Raw genomic sequence first — 19,588 nt, 5'->3', positions numbered from 1 at the left:
ACTTCTTCAATAATTTGAGATAGATGTATTTCCGCTAAGCATTTGGAAAAACTTTTAGTATTCCTGCTGAAACAATCTTTCCTTTCAAAATAAGACTTTATATGCATTTACATAGATTTACAAGGTTTTACATAGCCTGTACAGGATGGAAACAGCAAAATCAGCCCAACCAGTCCGTGCAATGTTTATACTCCACATGAGTCTGTACCCATTGCTTACACCCTCCATACCCACCTATCTTCTTCTCCCTCATGTGTGTATCTAGCTTCCTCTAAAATGCATCTATACTATCTGCTTCAACCACCGCTTCAGGCAGTGAGTTCAGAATTCTCACTATCTTCTGTGTGAAGAAATTGTCATAAATCGTATATTGTCTTTTAGATCCCCTAGTCTCTATCTTATACTTGTGTCCCCTGGTTATGGACTCCCCAATAAGTGGAAACAGCCTATTTATGCTAGCTTCATCAAACTCTTTTATGATTTTAAGCATCTTTATAAGGTCCCCCCTTAAACATCTCTTTTCTAGCGAAAAAGGTCCTAACCTATCCAGTCTATCTGGACAGCAGTAATCTGCCAGGATTACTATCATTCTTGTAAACCTAACCGGTACTCTTCATCACTGCTACAGTATTTCCTTCTTGTAGTGTGGTGACCAGAATGGAACACAGTACTGCAAATGTGTTCTAAACAAGTATTATTCAAATTCGATATCAACTCCTCATTTTCATACTCCATTTATTTTTGTATATAAGCCTAATAGGCCATTGTGGAGTCCTGTAGCTCAGCGGTTAGAGCACTCGCTTTGCAAGTGAGAGACCTGGGTTCAATTCCAGGCAGGTCAGTGCGAAACCTTGGGCAAGTTTCCTTACTCCACACACCTAATCCCTCCAAAAAAACAAAAACAATAATAAATTGGTCATTTTCAATCCACGACTGTTTGTGGGACATTGCTGTACGCAATTAGCTGCCGCGTTCGCCCACAAATATACAGTCAATTCACTTTACAGTATATTCTGTGAAGCGCTTTGGGACGTCCTACAAGGCCATTGACGGCCTTGCTCCCTCCTACCTCTCCAACCTACTATCCCCCTACCTACCTGCCCGTACCCTCCGTTCCTCTGGCTCCGGTCTGCTCCACGTCCCCGCCCAACCGCCCTACCATCGGTTGTCGGGCCTTCAGCCTCTCAGCCCCCAGGCTCTGGAACTCCATCCCCCAGTGCCTTCGCCTTGCTTCCTCCCTTTCCTCCTTCAAGGCCGGTCTCAAAACCTTTCTCTTTGACCGAGCCTTCAGCTCCCCTCTCGACTCTCTTCCCCCTCCTCGCTCCCTCCCCCCCCCCCCCCCCCCCCCCCCCTCCTCGCTCTCTCCCCCCCCCCCACCATTTCCCCCCTGCTCGGGTCCTGACCACTGTGCAGCGCCTCGGGACGTCCTCCTGACGTGAAAGGCGCTTTATAAATGGAATCTTGTTGTTGTTGTTGTTGTCCTCCCGACGTGAAAAGCGCTATATCAAATGCAAGGATTATTATTATTAGGCTTTTTTGTATATAGCTTTATCTAGCTGTGATGCTGCTTTTAGTGGATCTGAATCCCCAATCTCTTTTGCTCCTTTATTTCTCTTAGGGTAATACTATTCTGTACCATGATGGTTTCTTTATTTTTTCCTGCCAAAATTCTACTTTGCTTTTACCTATATTAAACTTCATTTGCCATCTGTTTTCCCATTCTGCTACTCTGTTTATGTCTTCCTGTATTCTTTTGCATTCCTCTTCCCTATTTACCCCTGTTTGGTGTCACCCGCAAATTTTAACATTGCACCTCCTATACTAAATCCAAGAGCTATAATAATATTTAGCATTTGTATAGTGCCTTCCAATGCTAAAAGAAAGTCTCAAAATGCTTTACAAAATAATAATAATCCTTACATTTGATGCAGCTCCTTTCACATCAGGAAACTGTCTCAAAGCAATTCACAGGATATGTTGTAAAGTGGAGTAATTAATATATTTTGTGGGTAAACATGGCAGCCAATTTGCACACAGTAATGTCCTACACACAGTTATGAAGTGACTGACCAATTTTATGTGAGAGATTGTTGTCCAGGGCACAGAGAAGCCCCTCCCATGTCTCTATTCAAATAGTGCCATGGGATCTTTATCATCCAGATGTGTAAAACAGATGTGTTAAGAAAAGCTGAAGAAATATAATTTCACAGTAGTCGGGTGAGGTTATGTTACTTTCATTTTATATAGGCCATAACATTTAAAATACAAATGTATAACACGTAAAACCTTTATTATACCTGAGAAAATGTTGAGCTTTATAATACTTTTGTTTCAGTAAACACTTATTGGATGATCGTTTTTTTATTTCTCAGTTAAATCCTTTTCTCCATTTTCAGCATCTTGTAAAGATACACTGAAATATCATAACTAATTCTGGTAGAAAAAAAAATTGGTTGTAAAAGAATAAAACTCACATAATCACAAGATTGGTTTGGATGGAAGAAAGCCTTTTTGGCCCATCCGATTCATTCTTGAGCAGAATCTTTCGCCTTCAAATAAAGGGAGGAAGTCTTTTAACAAGTCCTTTCGAGGCTATATCCTTAGCCTCTCCTCCTGACTTCCTCTTTGTCTTTCTCTCTAAGATGGTTTAACATTCTCTGTCTTTGTCTCTAGACTTTCTCTATGTCTTCCTCTATGTCTATGCTATCTCTTTCCCTGACTATCTCTACACTGACAAAATACTAAGACTTGCCTTCACATTACACAATAAAAAACATATGCTGTTTGTGTGAAATTCTAAAGATGCAATATACTCACAAATACGCATGCAGAAAGTTGCTAGATTTATTGCTCTAAATACAGTAATCCAGCTCCTGACATAACCTGACAATGTTAAAAATAAAATACAACATTAAATAAGATATGCTGAGTAAGGATTCAAGGTGGGTTTATGAAGCCCAAGCAAAAATCTGATATTATGGACGCACATTTTGATGTAAAGTAGAATAAGTGAGTTATAAGAAATATATGCAGGTCATTTTTTATTGGTTAGCAACATGAATCTGTAAATTGAATTCCCTTTGTGGAAGTATGAGGCGGAGCAGCAATCTAACAAAGCAAAAGAATTGTACTGAGTGTAACTAATAGTATTCTGTCAGTCACGTAATTCAACTAAAATTACAAGAACAGACTGTAAAATAAGACTGGCATTTCATTATAAAAAGCATTAATAGGTTTCAGATATTCACTTATCTGCTGTCTAATGACCGACTCAATGTTTTCACCTCACACATTTTTGTGAAGGTTATTCTCTGATCATCAGTATATTCTCCAACTTTTGGTATGTGTATATTATTTTGCATAAGTACATGGTACTAAATTTTCAAACACTGAGAGCATAAGCTCATGTTATTTAAAGGGGTATTTGTGATTGGTATTAAATGTGTCTTGAAATAACTGTGGACTAACAGTTATGCATAACAGAACACGGAAGAGAAAACCCATTGCTACCCTGACTTCTCTTGTGAACCTCTGAATATCCAGTTCATTGTTGCATAGCCAGAGACCTGAACTCCTGTGCCTTTTGTTTTGGTCAGGCTAGTGTCTGACACATGTGGAAACACATTAAGACTAATGAATGGTGTGTTAATTCATTAACACACCATTCATTAAGTGTGTTGGGAAGAGCTGAATGGGAAGAATCTCTGTCCCCATTGATGAGTCTGGCCCTGCAAGTTCTGCGAATGAGCTAGTTGGTTGGTCTGTCATCGGCTGTGCCCTGGAATAGTGCAGAACTGCCTGCTTCAGGAACCAGACTATCAAGACCATCATAGAGGATTGATCTGAATTTGGCATTCCATTGCATGCCCATGAAACCCAATTCTATCTCTCTGCCTCCACCCTCAACTCCAGGACTACTGATTTCAGACATCAAGTCGTGGATGAGAACCAATTTTCTCCAGTTGGATGGCAACAAGCCCGAGGCCCTCTGCTTGACTTCCGTCAGTTTCTCCCCAACTTAGGGACCGTCAGTATCACTATTGATGGTTAAACGCTCCACTCGATGAGCCAATGTGGAATCTTAGTGTCTTGTTTGACCCTCAACTGTCTTTAAACAGCACATCTGTACGATGACCCATTCTGCGCCTTCCCCCAGCTCTGCAACAGTGCCTGCCTCCGCCACTACCAGAGTGGCGGAGGCAGGCACTCAGGGTGCTGAGGCCCTCATCCACACCTTCATTATCTCCAGGCTTGACTATGCTAACTCCCTATTCATTGGACTGTCCGACTCTTCCCTCCACAAGCTGCAGAAAAGCGCTCTATAAATGCAATTCATTGTTATTATTTACACCCTTCTGTCTTCTCACCAGCTCCCTCAATCAGTTTCTCTGCCAAAACACACCTTGTTGCTGCTTGAAGTAGCAAATGGATTTTTTCATTAGAAATTACCAAGGTTAGTTACCAACAAGTGAAGAAACCCCAAATGTTGGTAACCCGGTCCCTCGGTCAAATAGTATGCTTCATTGACTGCAATTCTACATTAAAAATAGCCGCTTGGTTCCTTCAGTAGGAAAGGAACAAATTGGAGTGAAAATTTGAGGTATTAAGGGGAATGGCAAAAGGGGGTGGGATTAAAAGATCTGGCAAGATGCAATAAACTGGTGGAACGGCTGGGCTGAATGCCCTCCTCATATTCCTGTTTTCCTATGTTCCTATATCCCCCAAAATTCAACCTATTGTTAAAAACCTAGTAAAAACATATTAAACCTCTCTGCTTTAGGTACTTTTATGTTGGCATTTCCAATTTAAATCCATCCTGCCAAGGACTTGCAGAAGTATTGTGACACTATTATCACTGCAGTATATAATCATGCTGGTTTCATGTTGGAATAAGGAGATGATTAAAGCAGATGATAGGCATGCTATAGTTATTAGTGCAAGAATTGAAATGTATGCAGTATCATTCTGCTATATGTGAAGGATTTATGAGTGCTAAAGATAAATGCCTGCTTGCTAATTATTTACATATCTTATGAAAATCTAATAATGCACTGTAGGTGGGTACAGAATAGTTACCGTTTACCTCTATACTTAAGTTAACCTTTACCCATTGTCTGCGTCTCTTTTAAACTCCCTCCTCCCATACTGAAACGGTGGTATGTATTTTAAACTCCTCTGTCGGATAGCTAGCTGGTAACTCAAGCATTTAAGTGCTTGACTCCCAGCTGGAAGGTTGCAGTTCAAACCCCAGGCTGCCTGCCACTCAGACAAGCCTGCCATGGTTGGATGAGCTTCAGCAGTTTGCAGCTGATCTACTAGATGGAGCCCTGTATGTTAGTATGCCATCCATCTTTGGGAGGGGGTGGTGGGAAATAACTGGAAATTAATGCCTGCTGCTATAGAGATTAATGATTGACTCATGCATTCAGCTGGAGCAAGCTGTGCTAGGGTTACACTAGGCAAGAGGAAATGAAGAAGAGGAAAACTTGAAAAGAGCTCCTTCCTGCAGGGTTGGATAATAAAATACATTATAAGATAGAAGGAGTCATAATCTTGGGTCCACTAGGGTTTATCCAATCAGACCAAAAGAACAAGCCACTTTGAAATGACTTGATACAGCACCAGCTGATCAACTTGTTTTTTTCAATACAGTTTAAAATATCTCCTTTCAGGAGAGATATAAACTTCCCTGCCTTCATTACTTATTAATCCTGCTTTTGAAATATGAAATTTACTCATGATTAACTTAACGTGATTAAAAGACACAATAAAATAAAATCCCGTTGTAGGAAGCAGTGAAAGATCTAAGGTGTAACATACTGCAACGGATACATCAGCTGTCATGTCCTGATTCAACGTGAGCTGTCACTGGAGTCTCTTAGTTTCTTCGGTTTAATTCCTTTAATAATCTTTTGTGAAGAATTTAACTATTTAAAACCCATAGATAATAACTAATTCTATAAATGTCAACATCAATATGCCTTGTGTTACTGTGAACCAAAAAGGTTGACTTGTACTTATACTGTGGGAAAGAGTAAGATGATCAGGGACTATGTCACAATTGACAGCTCACTGGATTCTGTATGCTGCAATGCAAAATTCAACAAGTTTTCTTTGGTGTTCAGTTATTTTAAAAGATTTATTTTGGGGACATTGAAGTCCCTACCAAGTAAGATAATAGTGTCAGATTCCATTGTCGGTAGGCAGGTACCTGAAACAGTGTTTTTGAGTTGCGCATAATGTTTGTGGTACATTGATGCATTGAATTCCTACATTTGATGTAACGTCTTTCAAGATTGAAGCACATCTCAAAGCATTTCACAGGATTTACCATAAAGTGTAGTGATTGTGTATTTGTAGGCGAATGCGGCAGACAATTTGCACATGGCAATGTACCACAAGCAGCCATGAAGTGAATAGTAATTTTACTGGGAGAAACTCTATTCTCCTTTTGAATAATGCTATGGGATTTGTAATGTCTACCTGAACAGACATACAGGGCCTTGGTTTAATGTCTCATCCGAAGGACAGCATCTCTCACAATGAACCAAACTCCAACACTGCATTGGAGTGTCATCTCAGTCTATATGAGTTCCAATTCCCAGTGTGGAGCTTGATCCCACAGCCTTCTGACTCAGAGTGCTATCAATAGAGAGTGTTTGGAGGTCCTCCGTCCATTTGGATAATTAATAAAATATTTGACTTTACTCAATTAATACCCTGATAGCAACCCAAGACTGGAGGCGACTGGCCACAGGCATTCAATCACATTCAATAATAATAATAAGAAGAATAATCCTTGCATTTGATGTAGTGCTTTATCATGTCTTTGAGACGTCTCAAAGCGCTTCACACAATATACTGTAAAGTGAATTGACTGTACATTGTGTGGGCGAAATGAGGCAGACATTTGCACACAGCAGTGTCCCACAAACAGTCATGGATTGAGTGACCAATTTTTTTTAAGGAATTATTACCCTCGTAAAAACGATCTTCCAATTAATTAACAACCGAGTTCCTATTTACTGCTATATAAACAGAGGCGTGTGGAGTAAGGAAACTTGCCCAACATTTCACCCTGCTGGGAATCGAACCCAGGTCTCTTGCTTGTGAGGTGAATGCTCTAACCACTGAGCTACAAGGCTCAATCAAGGTAATAAGGAATGCAACAGATTTCACGATGAGTGAAATAAAATGAGAAACAATCTTTGATAAAAACAACTTCTTTTGTTTTTGTACTGTATATCTGGAAACATGAACAGACTAGAGAACTTGCAGAATACCTATTGTTAAGGCTGTAAGAAAATCACAGGACTGTGAGTAGGATGGTCTAATGAGAGCACGGAACTGGTTAATGGTAACTTTAACAAACCAACTTTTGGATCAAAAAATCACAGCTTTCTTATGGTGTCTTTACCTCAATATCAGCTTCACTTTGAAGTTTATTCTGATTGGTTAAACTCGAAGCTACTTCGGTCAGACCCTTGTGAACAGTTATAGGTAAAGAGCCCTGATCTGATTTCTGCGTATCTCAGCCCAATGACACGAAATGCAAGTTCTGTTTCTTTTTTTCCCTACCCATGATTTTTCTCATGGTGAAGTCCAATCTCAGCTGTGAGAAGATCATAAATACAAGTCAAGCTCTCTCTCTCAGAGTAGGGAAAATCAGGGTGCCAGCCACACAACTCTGTCATGATGCACCTCAAACATCTTGATATGCAGAGACTCTGGAGAGGAATCTTGGCAGTGGATTACCAGCTTATTCTCTCTGACAGAGAAGGTTACAGAACTCAGAGAATGAGGGCAAGTCAAATGTTTTACCAAACAAATACAATTTAAAAACTCTGCTTCCTTAAGATAAAGTATTCTAACAATGAATCCCTTTAGGGTTTTATTTTCAGCAACACTTAGCTTCCAAGTCTTACTTTAATCACCACTGAAGTGTAGCATAGTAAATTGAGCTGCAACACATCTATCATGCAATATGAGGTGAGCATCAATCACAAATCAGCGACATACCATTATTTAACCAAAAATTACAGGTACTGGATTACTGGTAAGGGGGAATTACAAGTGATCTTGTCAACTACTGCCTGCCAAGACATCAATACCTGGCTGAACGTGGAAAAAAAGCAGTTCAAAGATTCTCTTAACAAGGAAATGGCTCAGGGAGCTACTTGACACCACCTAATAAATCCTCTTGGATCCAGGCTGCTTCAAGAGCACTCAACTCCTATTGAACGTATTGTACCCTCTGCAATTGCTATATCAGTGGCAGCTTCAAGAGGCTTCACATTTCTCATTGTCTTAGCCTAAAGCAACAGAACAACAATAACTTGTAGTATGCTTCATGTGGGCTAGTGTCTCGGAGTACTGGCATTGTCTTGACATTTAAAAACACACAGAATTTTGGAAACACCTTAAATTCTTTATTTCAAAGCCAGTTTTACGCACTTCTTAAGAACTATTGCAAATAACAGATTTCCAACTTAAGGCTGAATTTGAAAACGTCAAATTTCTTGAATTTAGTACAATGTAATAAGGCAAAGATCATGGCATCTTTCAGGACTCAGCTAAAGTCATAAAGAAACTAAGAAAATATGATCCAAAAGTGCTCTTGCATCCTTAAACTGGATGTAAATATATGGAACAAATATTAAATTCATAACTGAGTAGTCAGAATGTTACATGTGCCAATGTTACCATAAAGAAGATCCAGTTTAAATCCAGTTCAAATAGTAGATGGAGATAGCTGGAAGTCATAAACTTTTCTCTGGAGACAGAGGCTCATATTTGGATGATCTAGGCATAAATACCACTGTTTAGCACTCTGACAAATTATATACATGAAGAGAGCTTTTGAGATCTGATAAATCCTTTTGTTTACAACTCTGAGAAAATTAATCTCAAAGTCTGACTGTCTGGGAATGTCAATCCAACTGAGCATTCAAAATAAAATGGTAGATTGGAAGTCATGCTGGTAACCAGGCATTACATATGTAGTAGGAATCCCAGAAACATGGCTCAATGCATTCCTCACCAGTCTCCGCAGCTCCACTATTAACAAAATCCAAATGATTCAAAACTCTGCCACCGTGTCCTCACTCCACACTACCACCACCCCAGTTTTTGCCAGCCTCCGCTGGAAGTATTTATTTACCCAATGTGTAATTAGCAACTGCAACAGGTTGCCAGGAAGACCAGGATCTGGACTCTTTAAAAACGTTCATGCTGTAATGGGAGTACAGTAAGGAAGGATGAGTTTAAATGGACAGAAGAGCCTTCTTCAATTGAACCTCTTGCAATTGCTTGTGAGATGTGAATTTTCCCTTGTGCTTTAAAAGACACACAATAATTATTTTTGTTACCCAGTCATTCATGGCCACTTAGATGCTCGCCTACAAAATACACAGTCACAGTCACTTTACAGTAAAATCCTGAGATACTTTGAGACATCTTTCCAATGTGAAAGGTTTTCTGTCAATTGCAAAATTATTATTATTAATGTATTATTTATTGCAATGGGAACTTTGATGCAAGGAACACAAATTTGGATAACTTTAAAGGATTCCTTATATATTTAACTTACAAAAATGATTTTTGTTTAGCTGTAAATACTGTATACAGTGTTTTCACGTGGAAGCATACCAAAATAATTTGCCAGAGAAAATTACAGAAAAATACATCATGTTTGGAGAAGTGAGTAGGAAGGATGTGGATAGAGAAGACTTCTGCATTTTTGTTTTAATTCCCTTACCAAGATATTGTTCCGAAGTCAAGACCCAAGAAGACCCACAGCACATTCATTAGCATAAGAAAGTTAGATTGACCCCACAATTATGGGTGTATAAATTCCAAATACAATTATTTTGCAAAGCCACCTTTTGTAGTTAATCTAATTTATTCTGTTTTGGGGCCTGGATCTACGTTTTTACAAGTTTTGCAATTCTCGTGGCCACAGATTGACAACTCCAGAGCATTGCATTTGAATAAAATGACACAGAGCTCATATGACTCATTGGGGCATTAAATATATTCATATTTTAAATGAATAGATTTCTGTAGGGAAGTGTTATCCGCTTCATTTCTGCCTTCTGAAAACAGGGGAATTCTGAACCACAGAAATAATGGTGCAGGGGATTTTGGCCAAATAACTGCTATGGTTACCCATAGTTTAGCTAAATACAGTTTCACCAATAATCATGTCCTTCTCCAGCTTGCTGAATGTGAGACTCTAACAGGAAGCACATCACAGGTACCAATAAACTGCAACTTTAAAATGCATTTCATGTTTTAAAATCAGCCCCAGTGAGTCATGAAGCCAGAACTAGATTTTGTTACAAATGATTAAAATATAAAGTGAGACATTTTTCATGTTTCCAATACTAATGACCATGTTGCAGTGCATAAAAATGTGCAAAATATTAGCTGTAATTACCAAAAATATGGCTTGGTGATATTCTCTATATTTTGTCCCACCAAATTCTGTTATAATACTCATGTTCACCAAAATAGAAATACTGTAATGAACTTGTTTTAGCTATATATAGCAATCAATGAAGGAACGATAAGTATAAGTTAAAGAAGCTCAGAAGACTTTGAACGGAAGAATGAACAGCAGGTCCGACCTGGTGTTAGTCAGGTGAAGGAAGGCAAGTGTCCACAGGGAAGATATTTTTGGTAACTGGGTGTCTGACACATACAGAAAACTGGTTAAATGTATCCAAACCAGACTGAGTTCCAAATATGCATACTACCCATGGGCTGAAATTTACCTTCTCTGGAAATAGTGTACATTCACTCTCCAGAGGATGTCATTGCTTACCTAATTCCGTGAAATATTAGGAAATCTTAGTATTCAAGGGGCTTGGAATACAAAGGGGAAGAAATGATGCTTCAGCTGCGTAGAGCATTAGTCAGACCCCATCTGGAGTACTGCGTTCAGTTTTGGGCAGCACACCTCAGGAAGGATATATTGGCCCTGGAGGGGGTGCAGTGCAGGTTTACCAGAATGTTACCAGACCTAAAAGGGTTAAGGTATGAGGAAAGGCTGCGTAAACTTGGATTGTATTCCCTTAAGTTTAGAAGGTTGAGGGGTGATTTGATTGAGGTATTTAAGATGATAAAGGGATTTGATGGGGTAGTACAGAGAAGCTATTTCCTCTGGTGGGGGAATCCAAAACATGGGCCATAGTCTTAAAATTAGAACCAGGCCATTTAAGAGTGAAATCAGGAAGCATTTTTTCTTTCAAAGGGTGGTAGAAATCTGGAATTCTCTTCCCCAAAAGGCTGTGGATGCTGGATCCATCCACATCTTCAAGAGTGAAGTTGATAGATTTTTGGTAGGTCAGGATATTAAGGGATATGGGAAGAAAGCAGGAAATTGGAATTGAAAGGAGTTGAGGTGCAGATCAGCCATGTTCTAATTAAATGGTGGAACAGGCTTGAAGGGCTGAACGGACTCCTCCTGTTTCCATGTTCCTATGATGGTTACATAAACAAAGCAAGAGTACCATGACTTACTACATTCCTGACCAATCCACATGCAAAAACTCAAATATCCTACAACCAAGAACATGAGTCTTCAAAGAACAAACATTTGAAGCCTAAAATTCCTTCTTTTCTTGGCCTTTAAAACTATTTTGTCTTGACATTTAAGATCAGGTAGAATTATGGAAAATTCTTAAATTTCTAAATTTGGAAGCCTGTTCTTTTTACAAATAAACTACAGTAAAACTACTTCCAAATTAAAGGCAAATTTAAGAATTTTCATAATTCTTGTAGTCTTACACCTTAAGACAAAACAATCTTATAGGCAAAACTCAAGCAGTTAGTGTCATCAGGCAAAGATTTCAATCTTGAGCACTGTCCGGGTCATTTTACAATATACCTCACAGATGTTAACCAAATTATTGTGGTGTGGAACATGCAGTGCATAACATAGTGATTGATGAAGGCCTCAATATGAATCCAGAAGAAAGCAATGGCAAGCCAAGGTGGAACAGGAGAAAATGATATAAATGATTAGTCACAGCAGAAGTCCAGCGATGGCAGCTAGACTTAAAGCTCCAATAGAATTGCACTAAACCATGTTTTCCATACTTATTTCTGTTAAATTGATACGGACAGTCGGGTACTTACTTCTATTGTGAAATTCTGTTTCTATTCTGATGCAAAATTCATACCATTTGTTTGTACTTGAAATCATATGAATTCATTTAATATCTACAATGTTTTCCCCATTGAACTGCCTCTGGACCCTCTCGTTAGTTGCACACGTATTTTGTTTTCCTGACACAAGGTAATGTTTCTGGAAGCTGAACTGATGCATTGCTAAATGTCAGAATATGAATTATAAGAACATAGGAATTGCTAGACAAAAGAGACCAAGGTCCATCTAGCTCACCTTCTACCATCCTAGTAGTCGCATGCTACGATAATAATGGATATGTTGACTAATTATACTTTTTATTTAACTGTAGAAGAAGTATTATACAGTCCTCCAGCCTCTGCTATATATAAATTATGTGACGTTCAATTCACTCAAAGAGCTGTTAGGATATGGAATGTCCCGCAGAGTGTTGTGGCTGAGGCAGATTCCACATTAGTGTTCGCGAGGGAACTGAATAGGTATTTTAAATAAATAATTTGCAGAGAATGTGGAAAAGGCAGGTAAATGGGACAGATTGGACTGTTCTTTCAAAGAGTCAGCCGTGACACAAAGGATAATAATAATTATAATAATCCTTGCATTTGATATAGCGCTTTTCACGTCGGGAGGATGTCCCAAAGCGCTTCACAGAACACACTGTCAAGTGAATTGACTGCATATTTGTGGGCGAACGCAGCAGCCAATTGCGCACAGCAGTGTCCCACAAACAGTCGTTGATTGAAAATGACCGATTTATTATTGTTTTTGGTTTTGGAGGGATTATTATTAGGCGTGTGGAGTAAGGAAACGTGCCCAAGATTTCGCCCTGCCTGGAATTGAACTCAGGTCTCTCGCTTGCAAAGCGAGTGCTCTAACCACTGAGCTACAGGACTTCACAAATGGATCAAATGGCCTCTGTGCTGTGAATTTCCATGGTTCTAAACTGTTCTCCATGAACAGTGTATTTGTAAGAAATGTTTGTGAAATAAAAGTTAGGGTGCATGCATTTTGTAAAGGTAACGTGATTTTAAAATTATTGTGGAAACATGTAACTACTAACACCAGAGCTGCCCTCTCACACTTTATCGTGGAGTCCTGTAGCTCAGTGGTTAGAGCACTCGCTTTGCAAGTGAGAGAGCTGAGTTCAATTCCAAGCAGGGTGAAACCTTGGGCAAGTTTTCTTACTCCACATGCCCAATAATAATCCCTCCAAAAAAAACCATAATAAATTGGTCATTTTCAATCCATGACTGTTCGTGGGAGATTGCTGTCCGCAATTGGCTGCCGTGTTCGCCCACAGTCAATTCACTTTACAGTATATTCTGTGAAGCGCTTTGTGACGTCTAGAAGACGTAAAAAGTGCTATATCAAATGCAAGAATTATTATTATTATTATCTTATGTAGCTTTACTTGTATAGGGATCAGCATTGATTGGTTTTAGCTTTGAGCTTCAGACGCTGCCTACTTGGGTGTTTGTGACCGTGAGGGTCCAGCCTGATTTTAGGTGTTAGCACTGGAGTATCCCAAGTTTGCCAAAGATCATGGACCAGGTTTACAGGAAGCACAGTGAAAATCTCCTGTAGCTCTTTTCACTCATCTTTTAATTTCATCATCTGCTTTTCTTTTGCATCTTTTATTTTTTCAAACAAACTTTAGTCCTTCAATGTTTTTAAAATTGTCTTTCCTTTTATCTTCTTGGGAAGTCTTTAAAGTGATCTTGCATTCCCCTTTCCCCTCCCATTTTCTGTACCATAACTTCTTTCCATTTTCTGAACTGATAATTTATGAATTTTAACTTCATCTTAAAACCTCATATTACGAGCATTTTTTCATGTCTGGCAGGACACCGCCCTGCAGCTAAAACCTTTCATCTTACAGTGGGGACAAATTCATTTGAAAGATATCACAGATTAGTTTCAGGCAAGAAGTGATAAAGTTATAGGCAGACCTGTGGTTGCTGGGAACCTGACATGGACATTTGGGATATGGACACATATGCTGGCAGGAGTCAGACACAGATATAATTAGGTTTAATTAAAGGAATAGAACCAGATCATATACTGCCAGGAGATAATAATAATAATGACAACAACAATATACAATATTTGTGCACTTGAACTATGGCTAGCTGGATTAAGTTAGAGGTGGGATGATCCAGAAATTCTGGCTGAGTGTAATTACAATGCCGGGACCATATCCAAACCAGTACCTTCCTTTTTAACCCAATTTCTTTAGTTGTATACTGGTTTGCCAGTATTTATTTTATTTATAATGAATGTACAAAACAGAAATAACCTCTTCCATTTTAAGCATTCTGCAATGCCCATAAAAGGAATGTTGTTCACGATGTGTGTAATCTGACCGGTTAAACAAATACAAACCTATGGTTTAGGCTCCATCAACAGCAGGATAAAATGATACAACAAGAACTGTAATCAATGAGTTGTAGACGAGTGAAAGCTTTAGCTATCTGAAGGCCTGCTGTTCTGTGCCTGACCTCAAAATTTTTCCTAAGGTGTCTAGCAATCTTGCATTGTGTTCATTAATTTTTAATTTCTAACTTGCAATTAATCTTTATTTGTAATTAAATATATGGTTGTATTTTTCACAAGTACTCAAGGATAAGCCTTCTGTATGGACTTTCCCAGTAGCACTCCTTTAATCAAAAATCCATATCTACTAATTTAAGTAGAATACGAATCAACTGTTGTCTACGAAAATGCAACTCATAAGCATATCTCTCAATTAACAGTGTCCTATAATTGTCCTGCCCTATATAATATGGTTTAATGTTCTAGTGTTTAGGGCGTTTGGGTTGATTGTAGAATGTCTTAAGGCCAGAGTCACCCTCTGTTCAAATATATCATACAATGTTAGTGCAAAAATCTATCAATACTGCGCAGCAAAACAGCAGGTCAGATCCAAACCAAAGCTCTGATCCACCAGCCAGCGAAGCTTGCATAGCTCTGACATCCCACCACAATCCATATCTCATCACAAGTTGAGGCCCAGTGCCAAATGTGACAGCTTGAGCAACGAAATCTCCCTTCAGTCATTTATTCCACGCAGATGTGACCACTGTCAAGGCTGAAGCGCTGAGAAGTACCAAACTGCTACCCTCTCATCAGTTAGAACAGAGGTGATGCCAGGACGACTCAGTACAAGCTATTTTAAATTGTTTATTAAAGTTTATCTATCACTCGCTGATCGCACTGTGTTCGCCTTTTTGTACTTACGCCAGAATTCATCCAGCATCCATTACCAGTAATTACTGTCACTTCACCAACTTCAGAGCAAAAAGAAAGTTAGAAACAAGAACATCAATTCCAGTTCACGACACACATACATAATACGATGCAAACTATTTGAAAATCTGTTTAGATTCTCAATGTCTAGTCCATTTTATAATTGATGTGAACCTGCACCATAAAATGCATTTAATGTGAACTAGCTAGAAGCTTTTTTACGACTCCTCTGTCAATAAATAACCAAGTATGTCCCAACGATAAATAAAGTAACCTTGAAATACCCTTCTACTATTTGTAAAGATGATGGGGCTACACTTTTTTATCTTACAATTTCTATTTCTTAATGTTATATATAAGATCTAACAGTAAAAGGACCCAATTTCTACTTTAAGAAATACTTTTTAAAGACAATAACATGACTTTGAGGATTCGGCATTTAACCTATGAGCATACATGATGCTGTGCACATATTGTAGTGTCTTGTAACATCTCCTTGTATTTTATTTGGCCATGTGTAAAGAATTAAAAACGTTAAGAACTGCCTACAAACCACACTGTATATTATGTGCACATTGTTTCATTTCCAAAATTAGATTTTCCAGGAAAGGCAGCATATATTACTTCAACAGGATTCCAACAGGGATATAGAACCAGGTGGAATCTGGCAGTTTGCAGGCACGCTAGAGGCAGATAATCTGTTAATGTAATGGAAAGTTATTTTACACACTGAACAACCCTCTTCAAGCAGTGAGAAGAAACTACAGTCATGGTACATTGAATTGCTCATTATGGAAACGGAATGACTGCAATTTCTCTTCATCTTTTCTTGCAATATATCTCTCATTTTTGAATGTATATACCAAAGTGTTCCATTATATTAATAGGGACACCTCTTCCAGTTTGGGGGATATTGAGACAACTGAATGGTGATAAAGCAAAGACATTCCTGCTTGGCTCCCACCAGCAATTCCTTACCTCTTGCATTGACTCTATCAATCTCCCTGACTGCTCACTCTGCTTTTAGGGACAGAGCACAATCTTGGTGTTTTCATCAACCCTTATTCAGAACTTTACTGCTTGCAGCATTTTCCAAAGTAAGCTTCATAAACCCATTAACCATGCTCTGCTTTTCCCTATTCCCTAACAGATTGCGTTGAAAATCCTCATTCTGATTTTACAGAGATTGTACGGATTTACATAGAAACAGGCCATTCAGCCCAACTAGTACTCTACATAAAGCATGAGCCGGGGTTTATACTCCAAATTACTTTCAGATATTTCTACTCTTGCCTAAACCTATCTCTGCAACCTACTTCAATTTCACTCTCCCACCCATGCTCTCCATTCCGCAAACTTGGGCTTGTTCAAAGTTCTTCATCTCATCTACACCTTCATTGGCAGATGAGCTTTCAGCCACCGTGACCCAATGTCTCTCACACATCCCCCGCAGCTCTCAAACAGGAGGGAAAAAATACAGACAGGACTCCAGAGGAGCTTATAATGAATTTTTTGTAGTTAAATACGTATTCTTTTGGATAATATAAGAAATTCCTGAGGCTTTTTGGGGAGCGGGGTGGGGTGGGAAGGGAGGAGTACAAGAAGTGTGATGGAGTCAATAAAGCCTTCATTAGGCCTTTTAACTAGTTATTTATGCCTCTGTATAACTTTACTCTGTGAATTTTGACCTTTTAGTCTGGGTTAAGACCAGCATTCCATTATGACTGTCAGATTTCACATAAGCATTATCAAAGCTGATTTAGAACAACCAAACATTTTGGATTATAAAATGTTTACTATATAGAATATCATTCTTTAAGTGTAAAATATTTCAAACTCATTATTATATTAGTATGCTGGGTATCTAATTATAGGTATGTAAGTAACAGTGATTATTAATATTGAAACAGTGATCCGCTTCTGCCAACAAGTGCAATATACCAATCTGTTCTGAATATGTGCCAAATATAAAATCTCCAGTGGATAAACTGGAAATGTATTTAGTTTCTCCTGTTGCAGAGAGACGCAAATTCAATGCACACCAATTGCCTGTTAATAAATGACACCCAAAAACAAATAACACCCAAATAACATCAATATACATAGACCAGTTATGTACAGTGGAGTCCCGTAGCTTAGTGGTCAGAACATTCTCCTTGTAAGTGAGAGGACCTGGGATCAATTCACGGCAGGGTGAAATGGTGGGCAAGTTTCCTTACTCCACATGCCTCTGTTTACCTAGCAGTAAATAGGAACCTGGTTGTTAGTCAATTGGCCGATTGCTTTTCCGAGTGTAATAATTTCTTCAAAATAAATAATAATAAATTGGTCACTCAATCCATGACTGTTTCTGGGACACTGCTGTGTGCAATTGGCTGCCATGTTTCGCCCACTAAATATACAGTCAATTCACTTTACACTATATTGATCAAATCCAAGGATTATTATTTTTTATTGTGTACAACTATCTACAATAGTTGCACGCTTCAATTCACCAAGCCAGTCTTGTTCGACCCTCAACTGTCTTTTCTCCCCCACATCCAAGCCATGACCCGATCTGCCTTCCCTCACCTCCATAACTTCGCCCAACTCTGCCACTACCTCACCCCTGAAACTCTTGTTCATGCCTTCATCACCTCCAGGCTTGACTATGCAAACGCCCTGCTTGTCGGCCTTCCCAACTCCTCCCTCCACAGACTGCAGATAATCCAGAACTCTGCAGCCCGTGTTCTCTCCCGCACCAAACTCTGTGACCCCATCTCCCCCACTCTCGCCCAACTCCCTATCCTTCAGAGGATCCAGTTCAAGATCCTGGTCCTCACCTACAAAGCCCTCCATGGACTCGCCCCACCCTCCCTCTGCGACCTCCTAACCCCCTATCAACCCGCCCGTTCCTTCTGCTCAGCCGGCTCCGGCCTGCTCCACATCTCCCAACCCACCCGGCCCACTATTCGTGGGAGAGCCTTCAGCCACTCTGCCCCCAACCTCTGGAACTCCATTCCCCAATCACTCCACCTCACCCCCTCCTTAGCCTCCTTCAAGTCCCGCCTCAAGACCCTCCTCTTCGACCCTGCCATCGGCCACCCCCCTTCCCCTCCCCACCCCTCTCCCCCCCTGACCCCAGCTCGGGTCTGAAATACTGTACAATGTCCAGCGCCTTGGGACGTCCTCCCAATGTGAAAGGCGCGATACAAATGTAAATTTGTTGTATCTTGTTGTAAAACAGCTTTGAGGAATGCAGTACACGCTGCCAATTTCTCTTCATGCCAGTGTCTCAGTGGCTCCAGGCTCCTGCAGAAAACTTCTAGACAATGACAGTCAATCTGTAGCTGCTTAATAAGACAGCAGTTTAATTTAGTGACAGGACAATACAACAACAACTTGCATTTATATATTGTCCCTCAGGCAGGGTAGCGTCCCAGAGTGCTTGACGCTGACAATTATTTACAGTAATCATTAAGTTTGTATTTTCTCTTGAACTCTTTTTGAACTTGCTCTGCAACACTTTACCACATCTTCAACTGCATATGTAATCTAACCAAATGAACTCCAGATATAGATTACCAAAAGTACTTAATAACATTCGAGTAATAGACTCTTTCCTTCACATCTGAGCCACTGTTCAGATCTGCAGCCTTACCCACTATCTTATATTCCAAATGGACAGACAGTTCTGCTGAGGTCAGTAAGGATAACTGCAGGGTTCACAGTGCTGGCATTTGGAGTAAATCTGAAAGTCTTGGCAGAATATTTAATTCTTCTGACATTAATGCAACCTGACCAGGATGTGAATAATGATGTCCAATTATTCAAACCTTGGTAAATGGAGTGTAAAATAGAAGAAATATTCATGTCATACTGATTGCTATAGAGAGCATCACTTCTGCTCCTAACTTTAAGAATAAATTCTCATGGGGTTATTTCTTCCCTGCTGCCCAGTCTTTTTAAATCTTATGTCCTCCTGATGTGAAAGGCGCTACACAAATGTAATTTGTTGTTGTTGTCTTATATCTGGAAAGGAAGTTACATAGCACTATGGGGAGAAATTCCATCTGGGTTCAGATTGATTCTATTCACGTTCATCCAGAATTTGACAAATCCTTAAGTACAAATTCTGAGCTTAATTTTGAAATTGATTTCAGTGTGCGTGCTTTTTTTTAAGAACAATGCAAAACTGACATCAAAGTTATG

General features: G+C 39.4%; 1 protein-coding gene across 1 annotated transcript in view; it reads right to left on the bottom strand.

Annotated features, from left to right (window-relative positions):
- grm5b (glutamate receptor, metabotropic 5b) overlaps window positions 1-19,588 on the bottom strand; it is a 185,952-nt gene that overhangs the window by 122,096 nt on the left and 44,268 nt on the right. The gene's annotated exons all lie outside the window — the stretch shown is intronic.

The sequence above is a fragment of the Callorhinchus milii genome, unplaced genomic scaffold, assembly GCF_018977255.1.
Source record: "Callorhinchus milii isolate IMCB2004 unplaced genomic scaffold, IMCB_Cmil_1.0 Scaffold4, whole genome shotgun sequence".
In the NCBI taxonomy this organism is placed as follows: domain Eukaryota; kingdom Metazoa; phylum Chordata; class Chondrichthyes; order Chimaeriformes; family Callorhinchidae; genus Callorhinchus; species Callorhinchus milii.
The sequence above is the reverse complement of the archived record's forward strand: the minus strand, read 5'-3'. Positions and strand labels throughout refer to the sequence as shown.